This window comes from Xiphophorus couchianus, chromosome 5 (genome assembly GCF_001444195.1).
Source record: "Xiphophorus couchianus chromosome 5, X_couchianus-1.0, whole genome shotgun sequence".
NCBI classification, from domain to species: Eukaryota; Metazoa; Chordata; class Actinopteri; order Cyprinodontiformes; family Poeciliidae; genus Xiphophorus; species Xiphophorus couchianus.
Genome location: NC_040232.1, coordinates 10274076 through 10296797, shown reverse-complemented (window position 1 = coordinate 10296797; position 22722 = coordinate 10274076). Strand labels below are relative to the sequence as shown.

The 22722-nt window shown below is 38.0% G+C and overlaps 1 protein-coding gene across 1 annotated transcript in view; it reads right to left on the bottom strand.

The window, feature by feature from the left end:
* Positions 1 to 22722, bottom strand: part of LOC114144470 (netrin-1) — a 72086-nt gene that overhangs the window by 42209 nt on the left and 7155 nt on the right. The window lies entirely within an intron of this gene.

Genomic DNA, 22722 nt, shown 5'->3' with positions numbered 1-22722 from the left:
TGCTTGCTGCTTCTTTCTGCCGTCACTCTCTAATTGAACAATCTGAGACTTTACTAGGATTCACACTCGAACGGTTAATCACTTGTGCAAAAAGTTTGGATCTGTGCAACATGCCTGTCAAAGCTTAATGACGTCTTTCCTGCTTCACGCACTCGGTTGTTTTACACTCAGCAATTACCTAAATCTGTCTCCTCTGCTTTAAGCATCACAGTCCATGGTCTTTTCTAATGCAGAGGACATATATGGATCGCAGGTGATAAAACCGAGGGCTCCTGCTCCTCGTTTCCAACATCATCTCCAGTCTGTTTGTTCTGTGAGCTTGGTTTCTATGGGACTGCCAGATCCATCATGTTTTGGGTTCACGTAACTCCCGGCACAGCGTCATGTTGTTGGCCCGGAGGCTGACAGGGATGGGCTGGCGCTGTCAATGCGAGACAATGAGACAGAGCTCATGAGAGGCTAACTCCCGCTCTCCTCTGTATCTGTGATTCAGGCTGGCCCCAAAGCCTCTGCAATTAAAGCCATCACTCCTCTCCGCCAGTGTAAAGCGAAAGGGCTTAAATCCAAGGTATTATAACAGAACGCAGTTCGCCAACACTAACTGGCGGCTGTGAGCTGAGAAAATAAACAGTGTTTGAAGATCTGATGTTTAGAAGATTAGGAGGTAATTTGGCCCTCAGGGCAGATAAAGACAGTGTTTTTTTTTTGTTCTTGTTCTTATGGTCCTGAGAAGTCGAACAGAAAACTGTGAATATCTCTTTCAGCACCTACAAGATTGTTCTAGCAACTTGCTTCTTCAAACAGACTTTAGGAGACGGTATTCTCAACCTTTTTGTCTGACGCAGAAATCTTGTTGAAATATCAGCATTATTTTGGTTAAGAAGTGCAATGAAATTTATGAAATAATGTGGTGAAACGACTAAAAACGTATGCAACATTTTTCAGAGGAGTAAGTAACAATTTTTAAGCCTTTACCGTAAAATTGTAAATCGGATTTTCACTGTGGGTCAATCTAAAAACTTAGCTGCAAACCTTGATCGTTCTCACATAATTTGTATTAGCATTGCATAAATATAAAAAGGGAGTTTAGGCTCTTCAACACAGATTAAGTTAAGCTTGTATCTGTTTAATGTCAGTTTGAAGTATCAATCAGCTCATGGTGTAAAATGAGAAGTAAAATATACGCAATGATGACCTGAACGACCATAACCTACCGAGCAAAAGCTTGTTTAAAGGACATAAAACAGACAACTTTGCCTTCCATAAAAACTACTATTTAAAATCACCCACAAGTGCTTTAACAGGTGATAGAGTTGATCAAAAAAGCTAGCCAAGCTCAACGTTTTTGTTTAGGTTAAATTTGGACAGGACATTTAGACCCCAGAAGTCCAAATCTTGACATTATCCTCTGGACTGGACAGGAACAGTGTCTGGTAGAGCGGAAACAGCTATGAAAACAATTTTTTGGACATTGAGTGTTTTAATTCAAATTACATTTTTCATTTTGCTGGATTTTATGTAGCCATTTGTGTCGCATTGCAGTGAAGCATTACTTTAAATCATGATGCTCACAGAGACTGTGATCTCATCATACTGGGCAGTAAATGTTTACTCCAGCCTCTACAGATAGCTGCTTTATTACTCAATGGGAACCACAACGCCATGGCCGCGTTAAGTAGGTGTGAAACCTTTGACCCCCCACACACACACATCCTGCATTCCTTTGTGAACTTCCCATCACACAGCTACCTCTCCTCCAAACCGCTCTGTGACTCTCCTCCTCATCCCGCCTCCTCTTTTCCCTTTTGGGAAAAACAGGCATTCCCCGCTGCAGATGTCATTAGTGAGCAGCACTCTAACAAGTGTCTATGTAAAATTTATTATCCAGGAAGGTGCCTTCAGCTAAGCAGTCAAACAGAAGCAGGAGGGCAGAGGAAATCAAAGTTGATGTAGTGACAAATTGGAGTGGAGGAGCGGAGAGACGGAGTGCAAAAGAAATAAATCTTTTAGTTTCCTCCAGTTTTCTAATTCTCTCGTCACATCAAATCCATCTCTTTTGCTAACACTCATGACGCCTTAAAGTTCTACTACTTGGCAGCTTGACCTCTTTTACAACCAGTCAGTTATTAACACTTAGCTTTAACAGGGGGAGGGTTGCTACATAGCCAACCTCTAAAAATCATTCTAAGGCCGTTTATCCTGCGTACAGCAAAAGATATTTGTTCCCACTTTAACAGCATCCAGGCTCAGGTTGAAGTACAGCAGTCCTAAAAAAAAAGAGCTCTATGTTCTCCATATGAAACCCTGAAAGTCCCACATTCCCGCAGTGAAATTCGCACAAGTCCAACATGATTCTTCTTGTGGAAAAAACAGCTACAACTGCTTAATATTTTTTTTCAGTCAGTAAAGAATGAAAGACGCTAACTTGGGAAGGTTTTAAAGAGTGTAAGCAAAGTGCTTTACAAATGATTGGCATCAAAGTTCTTACCTAAACTCCTGGCACCTTTTGTTGGTGTGTGAGGTGACATCATGTTAGGCGCACCAAAGCAAGCCATGCAACATAATCAACTTTTAATAGTGTTGAAAAATGGAATTATAAACTGTGCACATTAGTTTGCTGAATTGATAAAGATTACTTTCCCAAGCTATTTTTTCTCAAACATTTCTCACCTTTGATAAAGATAACAGCTGGTGTAAAGCCTTTCAAAGTAAAAGAAAACAAAAGAAGTATTACCTAAGATGTGCAAGCTTAACCACATGTTCACACAGTGCAACATTCAAGTATTTATTTTATTAAGTTTTCTTGTGTTTTCTTAAATCCGACCGTTTTGTTTATTTAATGCTTGGCAGCCCACTAAGCTTATAATACTCTGGTGGAAACGCTGATAATGAAATATGTTGAGTGTAATTTTATCAGCATGCCATCTTGAAACAGAGAGTAAACTTGCCAGAATTGGTCTTGCACTTCAGAAAACTGGTTCACATTAAATCTTTTAGCAGGAGGAGGAAGTGAATTTATAAAGGATTTTCTGCCGTAATGCAGAAACGCCTGCTGGGATAAGATGTGTGTCAAGAAGGACAGATTGTGTAGAATCTGGAAGGTCAATGGTGAGGGAGTTAAGTGGAAAACAAAGCGTGCCATGTAATACTAATGACATGTACTGCAATTTAAATCCACTGCATTTTCAAGTGTTCACAAGCCGCGTGTTTTAATAAAGGAACATGTATGCTTAATTGACCAATAACTATGTAGTATAAGGCTTTCTGCCAATCTGTAATACGCCCAATACATAATATGACACAGTTACTGTCTCTTTCTGTCCTTGAAATCACACTTTCAGCAGACAGAACAACCTTGAGCAAACTGAGGGTTTTTTTGAATTGCCCTCTGTGCATTCCACAGGCTGGAGCAGGAAGTCACTGAAAGCCCCACTCCTTCTTCTCTGTGACACATTTATTGTCGTCAGCTCACATCCATCTCCAAAACAGCGGTTTCCTAAACTTGAGCCTGAATTCTCCCATGTCCTGCACTCTTCATTTAACCCCCCTCTCACACTGTATATTAAGAGCGCAGGGAAAAATAAAGCCTCGCTGTTGCAGACGGCGGGTTTTTTTTAACCCGTAATCTGGAATTGGTCTGCAACGGGTCACAAATCGAACGTGACGCCAAAAGGCTAGCATTGCTTTTGCCACAGCTCATGTATTTTTCTTGGACGATGCTGCAGAAAGTGGGCCTGAATATCAAACAAGCTCAAGAAGAAAAAAAATAAAGCATTTTGATTTTGGAAACTTGCAGCAGATAGCTGGATAAAGAATAGAGACCAATCGACAAGATAAACCACATTGGGTCAGAAGAAGCAATACATGACAGACATGACAAGAGGGACAGGATGGACTTTGATCTTGTGCTTAGGTATGATTTTCTTAGGAAACTATGTGAGGGAGAGAAAATCCAAATGACCACAATCTGGTAAAAGTGTGTCTATGCATATGGATCTTTTTTATGTCACTTATTATCGTTGGACTTTGAAAATAGAGTCAGTCTACACTTGAAATACAGCTATCATCATAATAGTGGCAGATCATGTGGAATATGAGGATACAAATGCAAATTGGTATTCTTTTCCTGGACTAATTTTGGACCATTTGATCGGATACAAAATGTGTTAGAAAGAAATTCAAAAAGCAAAACAAAACGAAGCACAACTGACCACATAATAAGGACAACAACAAGATTATGTCATGAATCAACTGCAAACTTGTCATGTTCTGTGTTTTCTGTGTGTTTATTTAGAGTTTTCTGTGTCTCTGTGTTGTCCTGTTCTCCCCTCGATTACTCCCAGGTGTTTCTCGTTCCTTGATTACCCCTTGTGTATTTAACTCCACCTGTGTGTTCTTTGTCGGGTCCTTGTCGAATGTGCGCTCAGTCCTTCGTGTTGTCCAGTCTATTTACCAGTTGCTACCGGCGTTGAGCCCTGGCTTCTGCTCAGTCGTGCTGCCTGGTTGTTCGTGGACTATTTTTTGACTTCATTCGTCATTAAAATCATCATTATTCATCTAACCTGGTTCCATTTGCATCTGCCTCACCTCCTCACCACACCGTTTCATGACAAAACTAGGTCTACAATGACAGAGTAAAACATTAGATACAATATAAATGATTTTCAAAGTAAGACAAAGTGTAAGGGAAGCGCAGAAAACAAAACTAGCAGAGACTCAGTTGAATATTGGATCCCGTTACACTCCCATATTTCCTTCAAGTAGAGATTTTTCTGGGTCCCACTTGGAGTTGCGTTGAAAGTTGCTGTAGCAGAACATGTTGCAATTCATATTGCTCAATAATGAGCCCGGGTTGTAAATCCCATCCTGTATCGGCTCCCTGAGGCGTTGTGGCAGCTGCTTTGGTCCATATTGTTTTTGACACTAATGGACCTGATATATTTTTACAGCGCTGGCTTCAGAACCACAACCACCACACTCATCTGCTGTGGCAGTGTGCTTACTGCAGAGAGTGAAGCATGTTGCAAGCATGCACTGTGGTGTGCACAAATATTTACTTACACCCCCTGGTCTTATTGCGAATTTGGATCTGTTCTTCAGGGAGGTTACCTTGTATCAAAGACTATAGTATTTCCAACCTTACATTGCATCTAACATTTAACTCCAACGAGAAAGATAGATTAGAAAAGTGCAGATAAGAAGAAATGAGGCACGAAAACTTAACAATTAGTAGGAAACAATTAGTGATAGACCCACTGAAAGAGCAAAGTGATCTTAGAAACTCTTAACCACATGCTTGGTTTTACTTTTCATAACCAACCTTTATTCCTAAAACCCAACTTAACCCATTCAACCACTCGCAGTAATGACATACAAGCAACTTATTTGTGTCACTTCATTTGCTGCCAATGTGTTCAAACCCATTTAGTCTGCAAACAGAATAAAAGTAAAAGGCTCTCAGAAATGAGCCATCTGTCATTCTATGGTGTGTCTCCACTAAAGGGAATAAAATACTAACACTGATCAACAATTCAGGACTAGCATAATGAGGTAAAGGCAAGGTATTGATTTTATGTTGTGGGGAAATTGCAATTAATCATCTATCCATTAAAGTGAACACTGCGCATCACTGGTCATATATTACTTGGAAATTTCAATGTAATGTATGTAATGCATACATGCAACCTAAAGCATTTCATATGCATAGTTCATACAAGAACACATGTTGTTGTTGTTTTGTTTTTTTTATGTTGACTTTCTTTGCAATTTGGAAGTAAGAAAATGTAGGTCCAGAACGTTGCCCTTCTTTGTGTCAAGCTTCATTTAACATTTGTTCAGACTTCAGACCTGGACCACAATCATAATGCTTTCATAGCAGCTTCAGAGTAACAGGACTCATACTACTTTGTTTTTTCTAGTCAAATTGATCATTATAACAAAATGTGGGTACCTCAATATGGATTTAGTCTGGTATAAAATTGCTGAGTGGGCAAAGGAATTAAAAGTGATTTGGTTAATGTCAAGATGAAATATTGAAAAGGCTTTCTTGACACACACTGCAAATTTTAAAACACAGCGACGAACCAACTAAAGAATCAGAAACCGAATAATACAGAACATTTATTACCATATATTATTAGAGTATAATAAAAGGTACTTTTAGAACAAAAGGTAAAACCGAGGAAGAAAAGACTTGTCTTACTAGTTCAGTAAAGCCTATGACTTTAGAGGATTCTACAGTTTGCACATGCCAGGTTTTACAATATTAAATGTTCAGCTGCTAGAGGCCAATTTTAAAAAAAGGTTAACACCTTGTCAGTAGGATTATTTTGAGGAAAATCATTTTCTTTCCCCACAGATTTCACTCTAAAGAGACCCATAATGAGACTCACACTGAAATACACTGAATTGTGAAATCTGTGTCAGGAATATTACCCCCACAGTGCGGCCTATCCATTGTGTGGATATTTCTTTCATATTTGCTCTGGCAGGAGGTTGACTCCCAGCTACAAGATGATTGTAGCGCCACGGAAAAATGGATGGTAATTATGAAATAGGCCGCTTAAAGCAAATCAAATGAAAATGGCTTAAGAAAATAGCTGGCATGTAAGTGCAGGTGTGTGACGAAACGTTGGGGAGGTTGTTAACGAAGAGATAAAAACCCGAAAACATGACAGTTTAAATCCTTCTAAGCTCGACACAAACACACTTTGGTGTTCACATTCACACTGTGCGTATGGTGATGAAGACCATGTAAAATAAAGTGCTGTGTTTTGGTAGGACAGCTGTCATTTCCTGTGAGGTCACACGTCAATGACCTAAACACTAAACCAGTTATTCTTAAGTCAAGCTGATCAGTTTCTTTCTTTCTCATTGTATTTGTTTGTCATCGCCTCTCGCTTTATTTTTTCACAGACCTCGTTTATTATAAGTTCATTTAATTTCCCGACCGCTCGTATGGGCCCCTCTGCGTTATCCAACACTGTCCTTCCATTTACTGACGGTTCATGAATAATTTTGAGTTTCATTTCAGGGTCATTCTGTCGTTTCTCTATTTAATCCCAAAAATGTGAATTTACCAGAGTCTGTGTTTTTTGGCTTAAGAAAATAAGCCAAAATTTGTTTTTTGGTTTTTTGTGTTTTTTGGTTTATTTATGTCTACGTTACGACAGTTGTGTTTCCTAAGTCCTTCAATGTTTCAATGTAATGTCATCTCTGTTAAGAGCACATTTCTGTTTCTCTCTAATTGTTCTTTCCTTTTTTGTCGTTTCTCTTTGCTCACTCTTACATAAAACCACAACATTTTGGTTTTCACTAAATTGAGTTAGAAATAGCTGTACATCATTATAATACAATTTTTCTGTCCATTTACTGATTTAGTCACTAACAAAAACAAATACATTTTCTTATTGTGTCAACTGTTATTATGTTAAAAATATGATTAATTGTAATTAATTTATAGCAAATAGTTACTTCTCACCACAAAGTCAAAATGACGCACTTTAACTGGGGGTCACTAGTAAAACAAATTAAAATGTCATCATTGACTTAAGATTGATGAACCAAAGATTAAAGAGAATACAAGAGTAAAAATATCTAAAAACAGTGAAGGTATTTTATTCTTATGTTAAGAATAAATATACACCGAAGATTGATTGTTCACCAATTTTTGCTTCAAAAAAACGATGTGAAGGTACATTGGAAAAGACTTTTGTTGTATGCAACTAATGCAAAAAGGAGTTAGGCTACTACTGAAGCTGTTTAAGCCTATAATAGCATCTCAATGCCAAGCAGCAGACGTCCCCAACGTTACTGTCAGCATCTACAGTCCACATTTCTAAAAAAGTCATTTTTCAAAAACTTACATAAATGATCCTGCGATCCTGAAACACTAGAAAACTGTAACGGCACTTTGGACTAATTTGATGGTTGAGTAACCAAATAATAGATTAAAAACAATAAATAGTTTTGTTCTTGACATGACATGTCTGCTTTTTTAAAATAATTTTGCAGCTAAGAAGGTTTTGGAATTGAGAATGTTGCTTATTTAATCAATTTTGAGATGTGCGTAAGAACACATTTTTGATGACCTTGCCTGTTTCTATAGAAAATGCCTATTATAGTTCTAAAATCATCAGAGCTTACAGTACATTTGAATAATTTGTTTTAGATCACTAAGTAACATTATGTCCTCTTTGTTTGTCCATTTGTGGTGGTACACTTACGGTCAACGATACTTCATCTTCCACCCTGATGATAGGTGGAAAGACAAATATGCAAAACAAGTCCAAAGCTGCATGACCTGAATATATAGACAGGCGGAATGGAAGAGAAACAGACAGGAAATAACTTTTCAATTTAGAAATTATTCTAAAAGGATGTTTGTCACATTGAATATGCAACCGTGATCGGTCAAAGAGGGTAACTGATTAACGCATATGGTTAAAGCATTTTAGGTCCGCCATGGGGGCTTTCACATATGCATGCAATGAGTCTGCTGTGGCCTGCATAAATGAGCACAGAGAGCATTTATTCAGGAGTAATCAGCTGAATAAGCTGTTCTTTATGTGATGGATGGACTTCAGTGGAACAGAAAGCTACTTAAGAGCATTCTGGGAGTGTACAGCTCAGCCTTATTCAGCCATTTACTGACGTTTTGCCTTTGGATCAGTCTTCTGTGCTGAACCCAAACCAAACTGTGACATTAAAACCGAGACACCTTTTAAGCCATAAGCATTCCCTACTGTTACAGGCTTACTGTGATATGGACACAATGTACCAATGTTGAATACATTAGTACATTGTGGTACCCTTGAAATTTGTCACATTTAGTTTCGTATTTCATTGGGATTTTATGTGAACAAAGTTATCAGCGATTTCTAAGTGTGAAAAGTAGATGGTGTTTTACATTTAAAAAATCTGAAATGTGTCATGCATCTGTATTCAATACTCTACAAAACAGCCCTTTGAAGTAATTACAGCTGCCATCCCTGTGGGGTCTCCACCAGATTTGCACCATTAGAGACCAAACTTTTTCCCATACTACTTTGCCAAATACCTCAAGCTCAATCAAATGGGATGGAGAACAACTATAAACGTAATATTTTGTGGTTTTGCCAGATATTCTGGTCTTTAACTGGACCATTTTAACATATGAATGAGCTTTGACCGTACCCACAAGTTGCAGTTCTAGCTGCATGATTAAATTTGATGTCCTGCTAGAACGTAAACTTCTGCCCCAGTTTGGTGCTTTTGCAGCTTCAGACTGGGGCAGAAGTCCAGGATTGTCAGCTAACCTGTATGCACAATGATCCTTTCAATCGGTTTTTGTGTGTGTTTAGGGTGATATGGAAGTCTTGCCTCTACACATACATGCTTAGATGCTGAATTTTTACCTCATGTGACCTGAACAGCGTCTTCCACATGATCCCTACATGACCTATGGCAAACTCCAAATGGGACACTTTATGGATCTTATTCCACATTACCTTTTAAACCAGTTTTCCACATAGGTCAGTGTTCTGACATTCACGTAAACACAGCTGGACTCTATTGACTAAACAGGTGACTTCTGAAGGTCATTGGTTGCACTGGATTTTATTTAGGAGTATTAGAGAAAAGGGGGCTCAATGCAAATGAATACCACCCTTTACAGTTTCTTTAAACATTTAGAAAACCATGAAGCCTTTTCTTTATATTTCATAATGCATTATTTCCTTTTTTTTGTTTCTAATGCATTAAAATGTGCAAAAGTTAAAGAGGTTAAAATTCACGTTGTAAATTGTATCTATTTTTAATGCAGAAGTAAATGAAAATCATTAGATTTTAGAAACGGTCCAGAAAGCAGTTGTTTGTTGGGGTTACTTTTCACAGATGGCTAAGCTTTGTAACATTTTTTGTAAACATTAGCTACTATTGAAGCTAGATGCATGAGGAAAATATATTTTGGAATATTTCTTGAACATTTATTTCATTTAATTTGTAAATATGTTTACAAATGATTGCAGACAATGCAATCAGTTTCACCAATACCCTGCCTACTCATCACAACAAACTACTTCCAATGTCTAAACCATTTAGACCTGAGACATTTTTTCTCTTTTATTTAAACCAACACCATAAACCTTCAAAACATAATGATAGCCCAAACACACATCTGTGACTTCCTGCATATGGGTAAAAGGGAACTAGATCTGAGCTATGGCTAATGTACCAAAAGCTCCAGGAGACTGGAAAATATGAATAAGAACACCAATTCCCTATCCAGGCCTCCATCCATCTACCTTCTTCTTTAGTTCAGGTTTTTGTCTCTCCTGGGAGACAAGACAATCAGCTTCCAAAAGCTGTTCCTCATGTTCTACTTCGACTTTCATCTATCGCCAGTAACTTGTCTAGCCTGTGCAAAGCAATGCATCAAATGAAAATAAAGAGAAGTAAAAATATGAAAAGCATTTGTCAGTTTTTCTTCCTCTTCAGACATCTGATTATTTTTGCTAAAGGATCAACGAAATATCTGAGTTTGTCTCTGTCTCAGTCAACATGATTGAGACAGAGGTTCACTTTTCCTTCATGTGTCACACAGGTCCAGGTCTTAACTTCAGAAAAAAAAAAAGAAAACACTCAGGGGCCCCTTGTGAACCAAATACGCTCATCTCATAACAAAAATATTAGCAGTAATGACTCAATTTCCTTATCAACCTCCATAATTAGGCCCATTTGTTTTCTTTGTCATTCTCCAGTGATACAGGCCTTTTGTTATGAGAACCAGAGCGGGTAGTCACACAGGAACCTGATTATTCATTCAGCAACAGGGATCGGGGGATCCCCACTGAACTGCAACAAACTCACATCGGAAGTCTAATTCTGCAGCCTTTCAGCAGTGGAAGATGTTTAAACATCAGCTGCTTGGAGCATGGACAGTCAGGATTCTCTGTTTGTCTCGACGTCTTCTTTGCTCTGTTTTTCTTCAGCTCACACAAGATCAGTCCTAAACTAAAGTCCCTCCTTTCCTGTGTCGTCTCTATAATGTGGCATACGGAGGAGTTAAATCAGCTGAGGCAGCTGCTTTTGGGCTCACTTGGCCTCTCAGTTTGGACAAGAACTATAATTAATGGTTTGCATTGTCCAAGAAGAACAAAGAAAAACAGAAAGGGAAGAAATGTGTAGATCGGAAGGAATGTCACTCAGCAAGTAAACTATTCTGTTTTGTGCCCTAAAAGGCCTTGAAACATTATTCATCACAACCTTCAGAGGTTTAATTGGGATTGTATATAACAGCCCAGCACAAAGTCGTGCCTTATTGTGAAGTGGACTAAAGAGTGAAACATTATTGTGAAAAATGTTTCAAAAATAATTTCAAAAAGCTTTAAAAATTAAAATAGAAAAAGTGTACAGTGCACATGCACAAAATAATTTACCCCTAATGGGTTTCTTCGGTTTTTGCATTTTTGTCAAATGTGAATGAGAATCAAAAATTTGCTATTTCATTTAGTAAAGGAATAAATTACATTTTTGTTAACCGAGTTTTGAGTTAGTCGGAAGTATACATGTGGATGTATTTTAATACTACATCGTGTTTTGTTGTTTAACACGACTGGAAAGTCCAACAGAATCTGTCAAAATATCATAAAGAGAAATGTGCAGCTGCCAAAGTCTGGGTCATCTGTGAGAACAATTTCCAGAAAAAAAGGTGCACATGTAATTTTATTTGGTGTATGTAAGCTTAGAATGTATTTTGTTTTGTAAAGTCAGGAGACCATTTATTTCAGTACATTATTTTCTTTGCTTGTGTTGGTCTTTATCTGCAGCCAGTGAATATAATGTGAGTCCCTGGGTAGGAAGAAGGAGATACAGAGAGAACGGATCCTCAGCCCCTCACCCCACTTCGTGCCTTATCTTTGAGAGCTAATGAGTGATGGATTAACCTGGGATCAACCCCTGGCAAATTGAGATGACCCTGCAAACTTTCCCCCCCAAAAAGCCCTCTTCTTCCCTCACACAGCAAAGGCTGCATTCTAATAACAGTCAGACGATGCTGCGTGACTTTTTCATCATTAAACCCATGTGGTTAAACTTTTCTGTAGAATAAATTAAAGTCCCTGTAGATTTACCGTTACTTAAACAACAAATCATAGTCAGTGTTTCTAATTGTTTTGCTAATTGTTGTAATTTCTTCTGGATTAAAAAGTCCCACCTGACCTAATTTTGCAGTAAATTGTTTTGATAAAGATAAAATCTACCTTCTCAAAAATAAGATTCGTGTTTGATTTCACCTATAGTAACAATATTGTTAAATATAATTTGAAATACATCTACTTTGCTCTGCAAAGCTGAAAAATTCAATTTAAGTCGTTTGTAAGAAGACTGATTCCCAGAAAATTTAACCAGTATAAAACACCTGGAAGAGGTTTTGTGAAGGGCCAGTTGAGATTGAAATGATCTAACAACTAAGATCTGGATGATGAGTTCTGTTTTAGTCCTAATGTTTCATGCATTATTCTTTATTTCTGCTAATAATTATGGTTTAACTTCTAGCACTTGGCCCCACCATACTGTCACCTGTACACACAAAACATCACCAATATTTCAGTCAACACAAGCAAGACAAACTAATGCTCAGCAGCCAGAAAGAAAGAAGTTGTTTGCTAATGGATTATGAATTTGGCAGTAATCCTCTCACTGTCCTGGGAGAATGCCAGTGAGAGTTCAGAAGACGTCTCAGCTCTGTCAACCACAATTGTATAGTTATATGTTCTAACACGTCAGGCTAAACCTCTTGCAGCTCAAGAGCATTCCTAATGCTCCAGAATAAGTAATAAAGTGAACAGAACACCATAGATTTGATGCATTTAACCACTTTCACAAAGACCCTGCAAAATATCCCTAGTGGACCTTTTAGGGTTAGCCACAACAAACTTCTGTCCCATGCAGAAAGCATCTTGATTCCTCAAAATGTGAATGTTTTCATGACCTTGAAGTTTGTTGTCTGAATATCTGTTAAAACATTCAAGGCATTGTTTATATAAATGATCTCACTTTTTTTTTTATTTAGGCAATCAGAATAGCCTAAAAATATTAATTTATGATTAGACATACTTTTAAGTGTTTATAAACCTCTAAGGAACGAGACAGCATTATCTGCAAGGATAAACATCCAAGTTTCTTATCCTGCCGAAAATGTGAAAAAATAATATAACTCATTGTTCTGTTAACATTTCTAAAATGTAAGAGAACATGCTGCTTATTTATGCGACCGTAAAAATGCTCAAACGTTCCTTGACCACTAATTTAGAAGCCTAAATTCAGTTTTTCGTCATCAAGTGGACTGAATGGGAAAGACGGAGAGCGTCAAGCTTATGGCTCCTATATTTAGGAAACTACAACTATAGTGTTGCTTTGCCTCTTGTGATGTCATCAACCTAAATTTAAAATTTATATTAACCCTTATTGAACCAGGATAAACTCTTTTTTTAAATTAAAAACCCTGTTTCCAAGTTAGATCTAGCCAAATACACAAGAAGCAGATTTTTCTTTCTTTCTTTTTTTTTTATGAATTCACTGACCTTTAAACTTTTTTATTTTCATTTTTTGGAAATACTTTGTGGAAATCCAAGTTTATCTTTTTTTGTTGTCATTCTACATTCGTTAGAATTAAAAAAAATACACCAACTGATAACATCGCTGTTGGAAATGAATGTAGCTAACACTGGGAAAGAGTTTGACTTTTGGAGGGGAAAAAAAACATAAAATGTGATCTCTGAAAATTAAAACCAAGACATCTTTTATCAATCTTATCAAACAAAAAAGAGTAGAACAAGTCTCATATTTGATCTTAAACATCTGATCCTAAGCTTGAAGCAACGCTCTAATCTTTCTACTTTGTGCTGACCTCTGCTGACTGTGATCTCATTGTGCAGTTTCACCAACCAGCTGCATTTACCAGCCTTCAGGATAAAACATACAGAAGTTATTGTACGACTGTTCGCTGAAGAGACTGGCTAGACGGTAACAGGCAAACTCACCCCGACACACACAAGCACAAGGGTGATTTACAGGCCTCCATGACAACCAAGTGCTGCAGACCTTAAAGTGCACACACACTCCCCCATACGCACACAAGCGGCCTGCTTCATGACTTATATGGAAAAGACAAAACATTGCTGATAAATCACTGTCAGCTATTCACGGACACACACACACACGTTGGAGGAGCTGGAGACAGGGTCTTTGTTTCTGGCAGCATGTGAGTGTGTTTGACGCACAATGAAATTGTTTAACTCAGCTTGATCTGTCACAGGTGCTTTCTCCCACTGTTTCAGACGGAGTGTGTGTGTGCGTGCGTGCGTGTGTGTGCATGTGTGTGTGTGTTGGTGAGGCATGGAAGTTGGAGAACAATCCTTCTTAAACCATGTGCATGTGCAGCTCCACTATGTGCTATCTTTGACTGGTTACCAAGCTCTCCAAACGTTATCCACATCCAAGTGTTTGAGAGTTTACAGCATAATTAAGTCCCACTGACACATTAGTCCTCAGCAGCAGGCTCCAGCTGTTTGCAGTTGCCTTGGATGACGACAGATAGAGGCGGCAGGAACAGTGGGGGGCGTTCTGATCTGCCCAGTGGGCCGCCGTACGGAGGTGTAACTGCATCCAGGCATTAATCATTTCTTGCTGTGAGTCTTAAGGACCAGCGCTTTGAGCTCAAAGCGCTCACACTCGTGCTTGGTGGTCCTGTCGGCGAACACGCCGGCTGTTGCCAGAGGAGTTTTTGCCAGGGCTTTCACCTTGAACCAAACGCTGAGCTGCTGCATGGACAAAAGCCTCCTTCTCTGTTGTTGTGCTCACTCTTGCACACACATGTGCAGGATGGAGGGCATCATTGTTTGCTTTTGCTTCATTGTTCTTCTTGCTGGTGCTGGAACAGCCCTATCAGGTATTAGATTTAGACCAGTCGAAACAAACTGTGCCAGGGCTTTCACTTTTAACTGAGAACAGATTTGGGTGTTTACAACCAAACGTAACAACACATAATGCTGTAGATGCAAGACACATATTGATGTCTTTTTAAACCTGGAAATGCAAATAAACACGTTGTAGATAACAATTTTGCTATGTCTAGTGTACATTTGTTGTTTTTTTACATTTGCATCATATTGAGATTTGATTTTGAGAGCCAGCAGAACGCGGCATCTACCGGTAATGTGGAAGCACACATGGTTTTCAATATTCCAGTGCTAACGTGTGAAGCTTAATCTCAGCGTAAATGAAGCTTGGAGAACATTAGTGAACAAACAGCATCATGGGGAACAGGAATACAGCAAGGAGATCAGGGAGAACATTGTGGAGAAGTTTAGAGGTTCTGCTTTCAAAAGGAACACTGGAGCTCTGCACAGATCATTGGGTTTCTGGTTACGTCTCTAACTACTGCTTTTTTCCTCTGATCGCTCAGTTCCAGGAAGAGTTCATAAATTTACCAATGATGGAGTGTGTTTCCAAATCCAGTCCAATCAACTGTATTTACCACAGATGGACTCCAGCCAAGCAGCAGAAACATCTCAAGCATGATCAGCTCAATTATGAGTTGTGAATACCAACATAAATGTGATTTCTTGGTTTTGTATTCTTAATAAATGTGCAAAAATCTCCAAAATATTTTTACACATTGCCACAATGGGGTATTTGTGTGCAGAATTTTGAGGAAAGAGATTAATTTAATGCAATATGGAATAAGACTGCAAAACAGCAGAATGTAGAGAAAGTGAAGTGTAGTGAATACTTTCTAGACATTTTATGCACTCTACAACTTTTATGAAATACAGCCAAGAATAAGGACGTTCTGAAACAAAGCCATCAAAGGAAATGTTTGTCATGAGACATTTAGGGAACTCAGCAACATGGAGAAGAAGAAGAAGAAGTTTAGGAAGCGATGAGATAAAAACTGAAACTTTTGGCATTCCGATAAATTACTATAACTGGTGGAAATCTAACACCCTGAACACACCATCCTTACAAAGAAAATGGTGATGACAGCATCATGCTGTGGGGTTGAGTTTCTTCAGTAAAGACAGGAAATCCATTAATCAAAGTTAATGGGAAAGTGGAGGAAGGTACTATAAAATGGTTTAGATCAAAGTACATTCATAGATTAATATGGCCTAATCAAAGATTAAACTGAAATCTGAGATAGATTCTGCAGGAATATTTAACAATGGATGTTAAAGACACTGTCCATTGACTGTGAGTTTGAGCTATTTCACATAATTTTGAAAAATATGCAAAAAAGTCAATCTCTACATGTGAAAAAGCTGGCAGAGAATTAGCCAAAAGACGTGCATTTGTGATTGAAGCAAAAGATGGTCTTACAAAGCTTTAACTAAAAGATACAAATACAGAAAAATATAAAAACCGTGTATCATTTCCATTCTAGTTCATAAATCTGGACTGCTTTTTCTAAGTTTATAATGTAAAATCCCAATAAAATACTGAGGTATGAGGCTCAGATGAAGCAAGACGTAGAAAAGTTGCAAGTTTTCTTCTAAAGTCCCTTCCTTTCTTACTTGTCCACAGTTTTTGTCATATTCCAGTCCACACATTTTATTTGTTCTGGCTGCAAAAACTTGACCCTCTCTTGGTAGCCTGCTGCCACACGGAGGTGCTGAGGTCATCTGCCTTGATCCTCAACAGCACTGCTGGCCTCAGCCCCAGGATCAGATCTCATATAAATAGTCGCTTGCAGAGTTTTAACTCAGACTAGCTGCCAAATGCACAAACTCTATATTCGTCCATTATATACACTCCATTTTCCTGTGCTGTTTACATCTTTCCTTATTATATATGCTTTGTGACACCTTTCTGCTCAGGATTTGGTGGTAGTGACCAAAATTGTGGGTATGAAATGGTCTGACGACTGTGTAGCGATAGGATCTAATATGGGAAAGAAAATCTCTGTAAATAACGCTGGTAGTCCTAATATGACAAAAAACAATCTCTAATTGTTGTGCTCGGTAGCTAGGCTAGCTGTTAGTAGTAATTATAAAAAACAATCAAAAGGTACAAATTGAAATTTTAAACTATTTTACATTGGCTGACAGAACTTGTGCAGTACTGTGTGTTTATTTCTCTTAAAACTGCAAAAATGCCACTCATTATGTCCAGTGTAGCCATTTTTTATTTTAAAAGACAAGATGGTAAACAAAATGGCTCATGCTCAAAGTCTGAATTTCTATGTTCAGGGACATAATACTTTCTTTTTTTAATTGTTGATCCACTGGGTAGACAAGTTCATACATGATACTGAGTTTAGAATGAGATTAGACAACATTTAGGTGTTATTTGGGAAAACAAACATAAACATAAAGGTTTCACAAGTTAAAAAGTATATTGGTTAAAAGAATTTAGAATTAGTGCAGAATATTTTGAACCAGGTATGACAAGTCCATAAATTTAGTTTTTATGCTTATCTAATTCAGATGTGTTCCTTATGCAAACAAACAAAAAAAAAAACTTTTAAAAGGTTTTCAACAAATCTGTTCCATCATGTAAAATTTAACAATGGCCTGATATGAACAGCTAATAGTTTTAATAGTTTTAATACATGCAAACGATTAATAATTATTATTATTTTGTTTTTAAAGTAATTTATATACTTTAAAAACATATATATATGTTTGAGACAATTTATGCAATAAATGCATTGTTTTCCAAAACTCAGTGAGTAATTATTTTTCATTTGTCATGTTTCCAGTATTGGGCAAAATTATCTCAATTGTATTTTTTTTTCCATATTCCTGCATATTTATGCAAAACATCTGAGTTTTATCTAAGTCAGAAAACCAAGAGAAGGCTATTAATTTGAATTAAATTCAAATTAAAGAGATAAAAACAGATTTAACCAAGCACATTTATTGGAGAAATTACAGTCAAATACAAGAAGTTTCCAAATCAGTTCCTCAAGGAAAACGTTGGTAAAGGGTTATTTTGCATTTATAGATGTTTTGAGCAGAGTTCTATATGAATATTTCCATAAAAATAAAAAAAATATAGATTAGTCTGATCAACCTCAGTCTCCTTGCACATTAGAGCATCTAGTAACTGATCGCAGCTCATGACACATGAGAAAGACAGGCATGGTGTGATTCATGCGATTCATGAGCCATGTGCTGGGGCATTTTGTTTTTATTGTGTGAACACAAGATGATTTTGTCTGCTGTGGGTTTTAATTACCCCTAATCATTTGGTTTCCTTGAACTAAACCCTTTCCATTGCACACAAACACCTCCCCCTTACTCACTCTCCTTCTGAAACACACAGACTCACGCAAACACTTAGATGCATTTGGTGCCAAACCCACAACACACAGAGATCCTCTCTGAGGATGAGCATTCACTGCGGCAACAAGTCACCAATTAATTCATTAACAGACGCCTCTGCAGGCACTGAAAAGCTGCATACACACCCACTGGCACATTATGTGGACTAAGAGACACACACGCGGAAACAAACAAGCTGTGCAATTTCAACTTCAACTGATAGAAAAAAGAGAGTATAGCAATTAAAAAAACCAAACAAACAAAACACAAAGGACAAACGGTGGTAAACACAGGTACTGGCAGAAACGGGGCTTCTTGTTGCTGTTGGAGGAAAATATCAAAAACAATATGTTGAGAACTGCTTAAATCTTGTTTGGCTGGAAATCAGTGATGTGCTGAGAAATCGATCAATAGTTTTAAACATTTTTGGTCAAAAATAGTTGCCTGTCAAAAATCAAATCCTTCTCTGAGCAACACGTGAACTGACATCAACTCTTCTTGGTGTGAAGATGTTACTTGGAAAGTAATGTTAAATGTTTGCTATTTTCAGTACAACTGATGTATTTCAGAAGTAAATCAGAGGATATGCAGACAGAGAAAACTATTTGAAATGCATCTTTATTTTCTACAACATGTCCAGACATGAGTAGGGTGTCAGTCCGGCTGCGAGAGAGCAGATAACAGGAAGACGGAGCAGAGCACAGCAAAGATGCTCAGTCTTAGTCTTTTCAATATCAACCTGTCAGTCATTGAATATGCTGGCTTTGAAAATGCCTTTTAGAAATCTTGTAGTTAAGGCAAAGACAAAGAGTCTGTTCAGGGAATTCAAAGAGAGAATGGCAGCTCAGCACACCACGTTCACATTAATGGCTAATTTAAGACGTAATTAATGTTTTAGTTTAGTAAAAACTGTTTCACCACAGCTGGTTTTTCACACACTGTGACATTCCTTCTGTTTCTAATATAAAGAATACATTTCCGGTTCTGGTACGAGCAAATGGTCAAAAACAATATCTTCAGTGTTTTCTTTTATCATCTCATATTATTCTTCTTCAAGATAGAAGTACAGGTAAGTCAGATATCGAAAAGTCCTTCTACTTATGTCAAAGCAACTTTGTATCCAAAGTGTTGCCTAAACATGGGTTGGAGATTCTCACAATATGATCAAGATACCAGTTTTGCAGTATCCCTATATTTCTACAAAGATTTAAGACAAAGATATTATATACTAAGGAAATACGCAATGTGCAAAAATATTGGAGGAATATTGGTAATGATAAATAAATAAATAAATAAAATAAACTCAACAGTTTCGATGTCTCCCTGCTTTGAGTTTCTATCAAGTTGGGGAACAGTTTTTAAATTTCTAACAATTCCTAATATGTCTATATAAATAATTAATTGTCACAATTATAACAGAGATTTAGGATATTCATTTATTGATATAATTGATTTTTATAAATAAAATAAACAAAAAAAATAGAATAAATCTTTTCCAACTAATACTTTCTGTGGATAATATTACAAACTTTTTGGCTGTTCTGCTTATTATGTAGTAACACTTGGTGTCTAATTAGCTGATATTAGGCTAACTCAAAGCAAAGTTACCTTCATAAAAGCGATAGGTGGTGCTTCTACATCTTCCAACCTAAAACTGTGCATGTTGTCCAAGACCAAAATACTTTTAGGCAGCCAATTTTGCAAGACAACAGTATCCTTCATCCAGCCGTCTGACCAGCAGTGTGCAGAAAGATTTTCTACGACACTGTAGGCTTTTGAAAATTTTTGCATTTTTGAAACTTTTAAAGAAAGTAACTGTACCCTGGTACTTATAAGCAACGCTGACCATACACAACCAAAACTACCTGCCATGACGGGACTCACAGCACTGCTGAACTGGACATCTTCCATTGAGAATAACAAACTAATTCTGTAACATTGTTGCCATAGATTTTCACAGAAAAATCATTTATTGGAATGTTCAAATGTCTTCAGGATGCAAGTAGATTGTTCACATTTCTCTCTAGAGAATATAGCTGATGTTAATAGAAACACGGTTCTGACATGCATGCGTGTGCCAAGTCCTAATAGCTCAGGTCAAGTTGAGTAAAGGCATTTATGTGTTCTTCCACAGCTTTAGAGCAATAACAGTTGTGCTCATAACAAATAATCTGATATCAATAAAAAAGAATAAGCTTCAGGCGTGTTTGGATGTTGTAATAAGGCAGCATAGTCCAGGGTGAGTCCAAGCTGAAGTGAGGGTGACAAGAGGAAGTGAGACCAGGCCAGAAGCCAACAGAGTAACGCTATATGGCTTTCTTTCACAGGCAATATGGCTTTGTACCAAACTGCTTCTCAAAAACAAAACCGAGGCCACATTTCTGGTACGAGCAGAGACACAGGCCTAAAATGCGGGCTCACGCTGCAAGCGGGATCTGGCTTTAATTACGTGTCGTAGCCAAAGCAATGAAACAAAACCACAGCCCAGAACCGCTCGCTCTGCCCAGAGGACGCTGAAGTGAACAACAGATACACAGCCTGTGAAACTTCACAATGAGTTCTTGCCTTCGTAGACACATCTGAACACATTCCATCACCTCATGCAGTGCAGCCTGAGCTTCATCAAAAAGCAGGTTGAAAACAAAAATGGTAGTAATGAAAAGAGATCTTTCGGCCCCTGAGACTAATACCAGACAACTCACAGAAAATTTAGGAAGAACTCATGGCAGAAACGCGCCATCGTATTTCACTTTGAGCACAAAGACAGACGTGCACACATTCTGTCAAATTTGTTTTTGATAAAAACTCATCTCTGGTTTTCAAACGGAGCTGTCAGAATTTATTATTTGTGCAAAACTAAATTCCATCAAAACTGAGTGGCTTCTTGAACAGGCTGCAAGACAGGCAATAACAAGCTCCAAAATTCCTTCTCAATAAGAGGCTGGCTGCCAAGCCCTGACTTTAATAGCTTCAAGATCTGCCATGATTTGACATATTCAACAGTATCTACATTAGCTGTCATATTGAAATTATTTTGCCATTTATGGCAAATTAATTTCCAAAAGAAAGGAGCTCGCTCTTGGTGACTATGTTGCTTCTGGATGGAGAGATTCAAATGTGATAGCTTTCTATTGTTTTTCTTTTTTTACTTTGTAAAATGTAAGAAATGTAAGAAAAACAACAGCTCCACTTTGTCATCAATCTGCCCTGTGATATTTTTATTGAAAAGCCCAAGAACAAGGCACAGGATTGTCTCACTGAAAGGAGACAAACAAACTGAGAACACAGAAAGTCAGTGACAACGCTTTGTATCTGTCAGTAGATCGAATCAGAGATGGTACTGGGCCACTGCTGCCATTAACTCTGATTTCTGCTTTTCTTTCCTATAGAAAGTCCCATCAGCCCAATGCTTCTCTGCGTTTTTGCAGCAATAATGTAATTGTTTCCCTCCACTGTTGCCAAATGCTTGCCAAGGATGAGTGACTCCTGCAAAGTCAATGATTCCAGGCAATAAGCTGTTTGCCTAGTAAAATCTTTTTGTAAGGAAAGTAGCTTCCAGGTACAGGTGAAATCCCAGGGCCATATCTCAACACCATCTCCTTCATTTCTATCTCCCTCATCTTCTCATTTTCCTTGACTCAGTTTCTTTCTCAGGGTTGCAGGTTTCATTGGTGTCTGTGTATTGTTGGTGTTACGGCCCAAGGCCTTTTTTGGGGTCTCTCTAACATCTCTGTTTCAGAGCTCCTAATTGGTGCTGATTGGAAATGGAGGCAGTTGGCCAGTGTCCCCAGAACAACTTGAGATCCAGTTTCAGATGCGCCACTGTCTCTCACTCACCCCGCCTATTCTCTCTCTTTTTGTCACTCTCTCCCCTTTCTCCCTCGCGTTGCCCTAGCTTCTCCAGCCAGCCATGATTTTTGTTAAATAAACCTAATTTTAAGTTATCCCATGCGTTACTTCCCTTTATTTGTTATGGTTCTAGAGCCAGACCATAACAAATTGGGGGCTCGTCCGGGATAACTTAAAATTAGATTTAACAAAAATCAGGGACCCTTAAGCAGTGGGAGGATTGATACTAGGTCAGGTCCAGAACTCCAACCCTAGAACCAGCTTCTCATCCCTACTGTCCAGAAGAAAGACTCCCGAGCTGATCGTGATTCTGGCCCGGTGAATTAGGAAGGTTCAAGCACTTCGACAACCTCAATGAGGAACATTTACACATCAAAGGCTTACTTGTACATACTCCCAGTCAAATTTGCATGGAGCTGGTAGAAAAGCCAAGTCCACATCTGCAGAGCTGTGCTACAGAAAGATTTTCAGCATTGCTGCCCTTCGCACTCTGCATGTGAGTGTGTTTCTTCATACACATCTTCTGGCTGCCTTTTTTAGAGTTTAGCTCCAGCAGTTGATATACCGT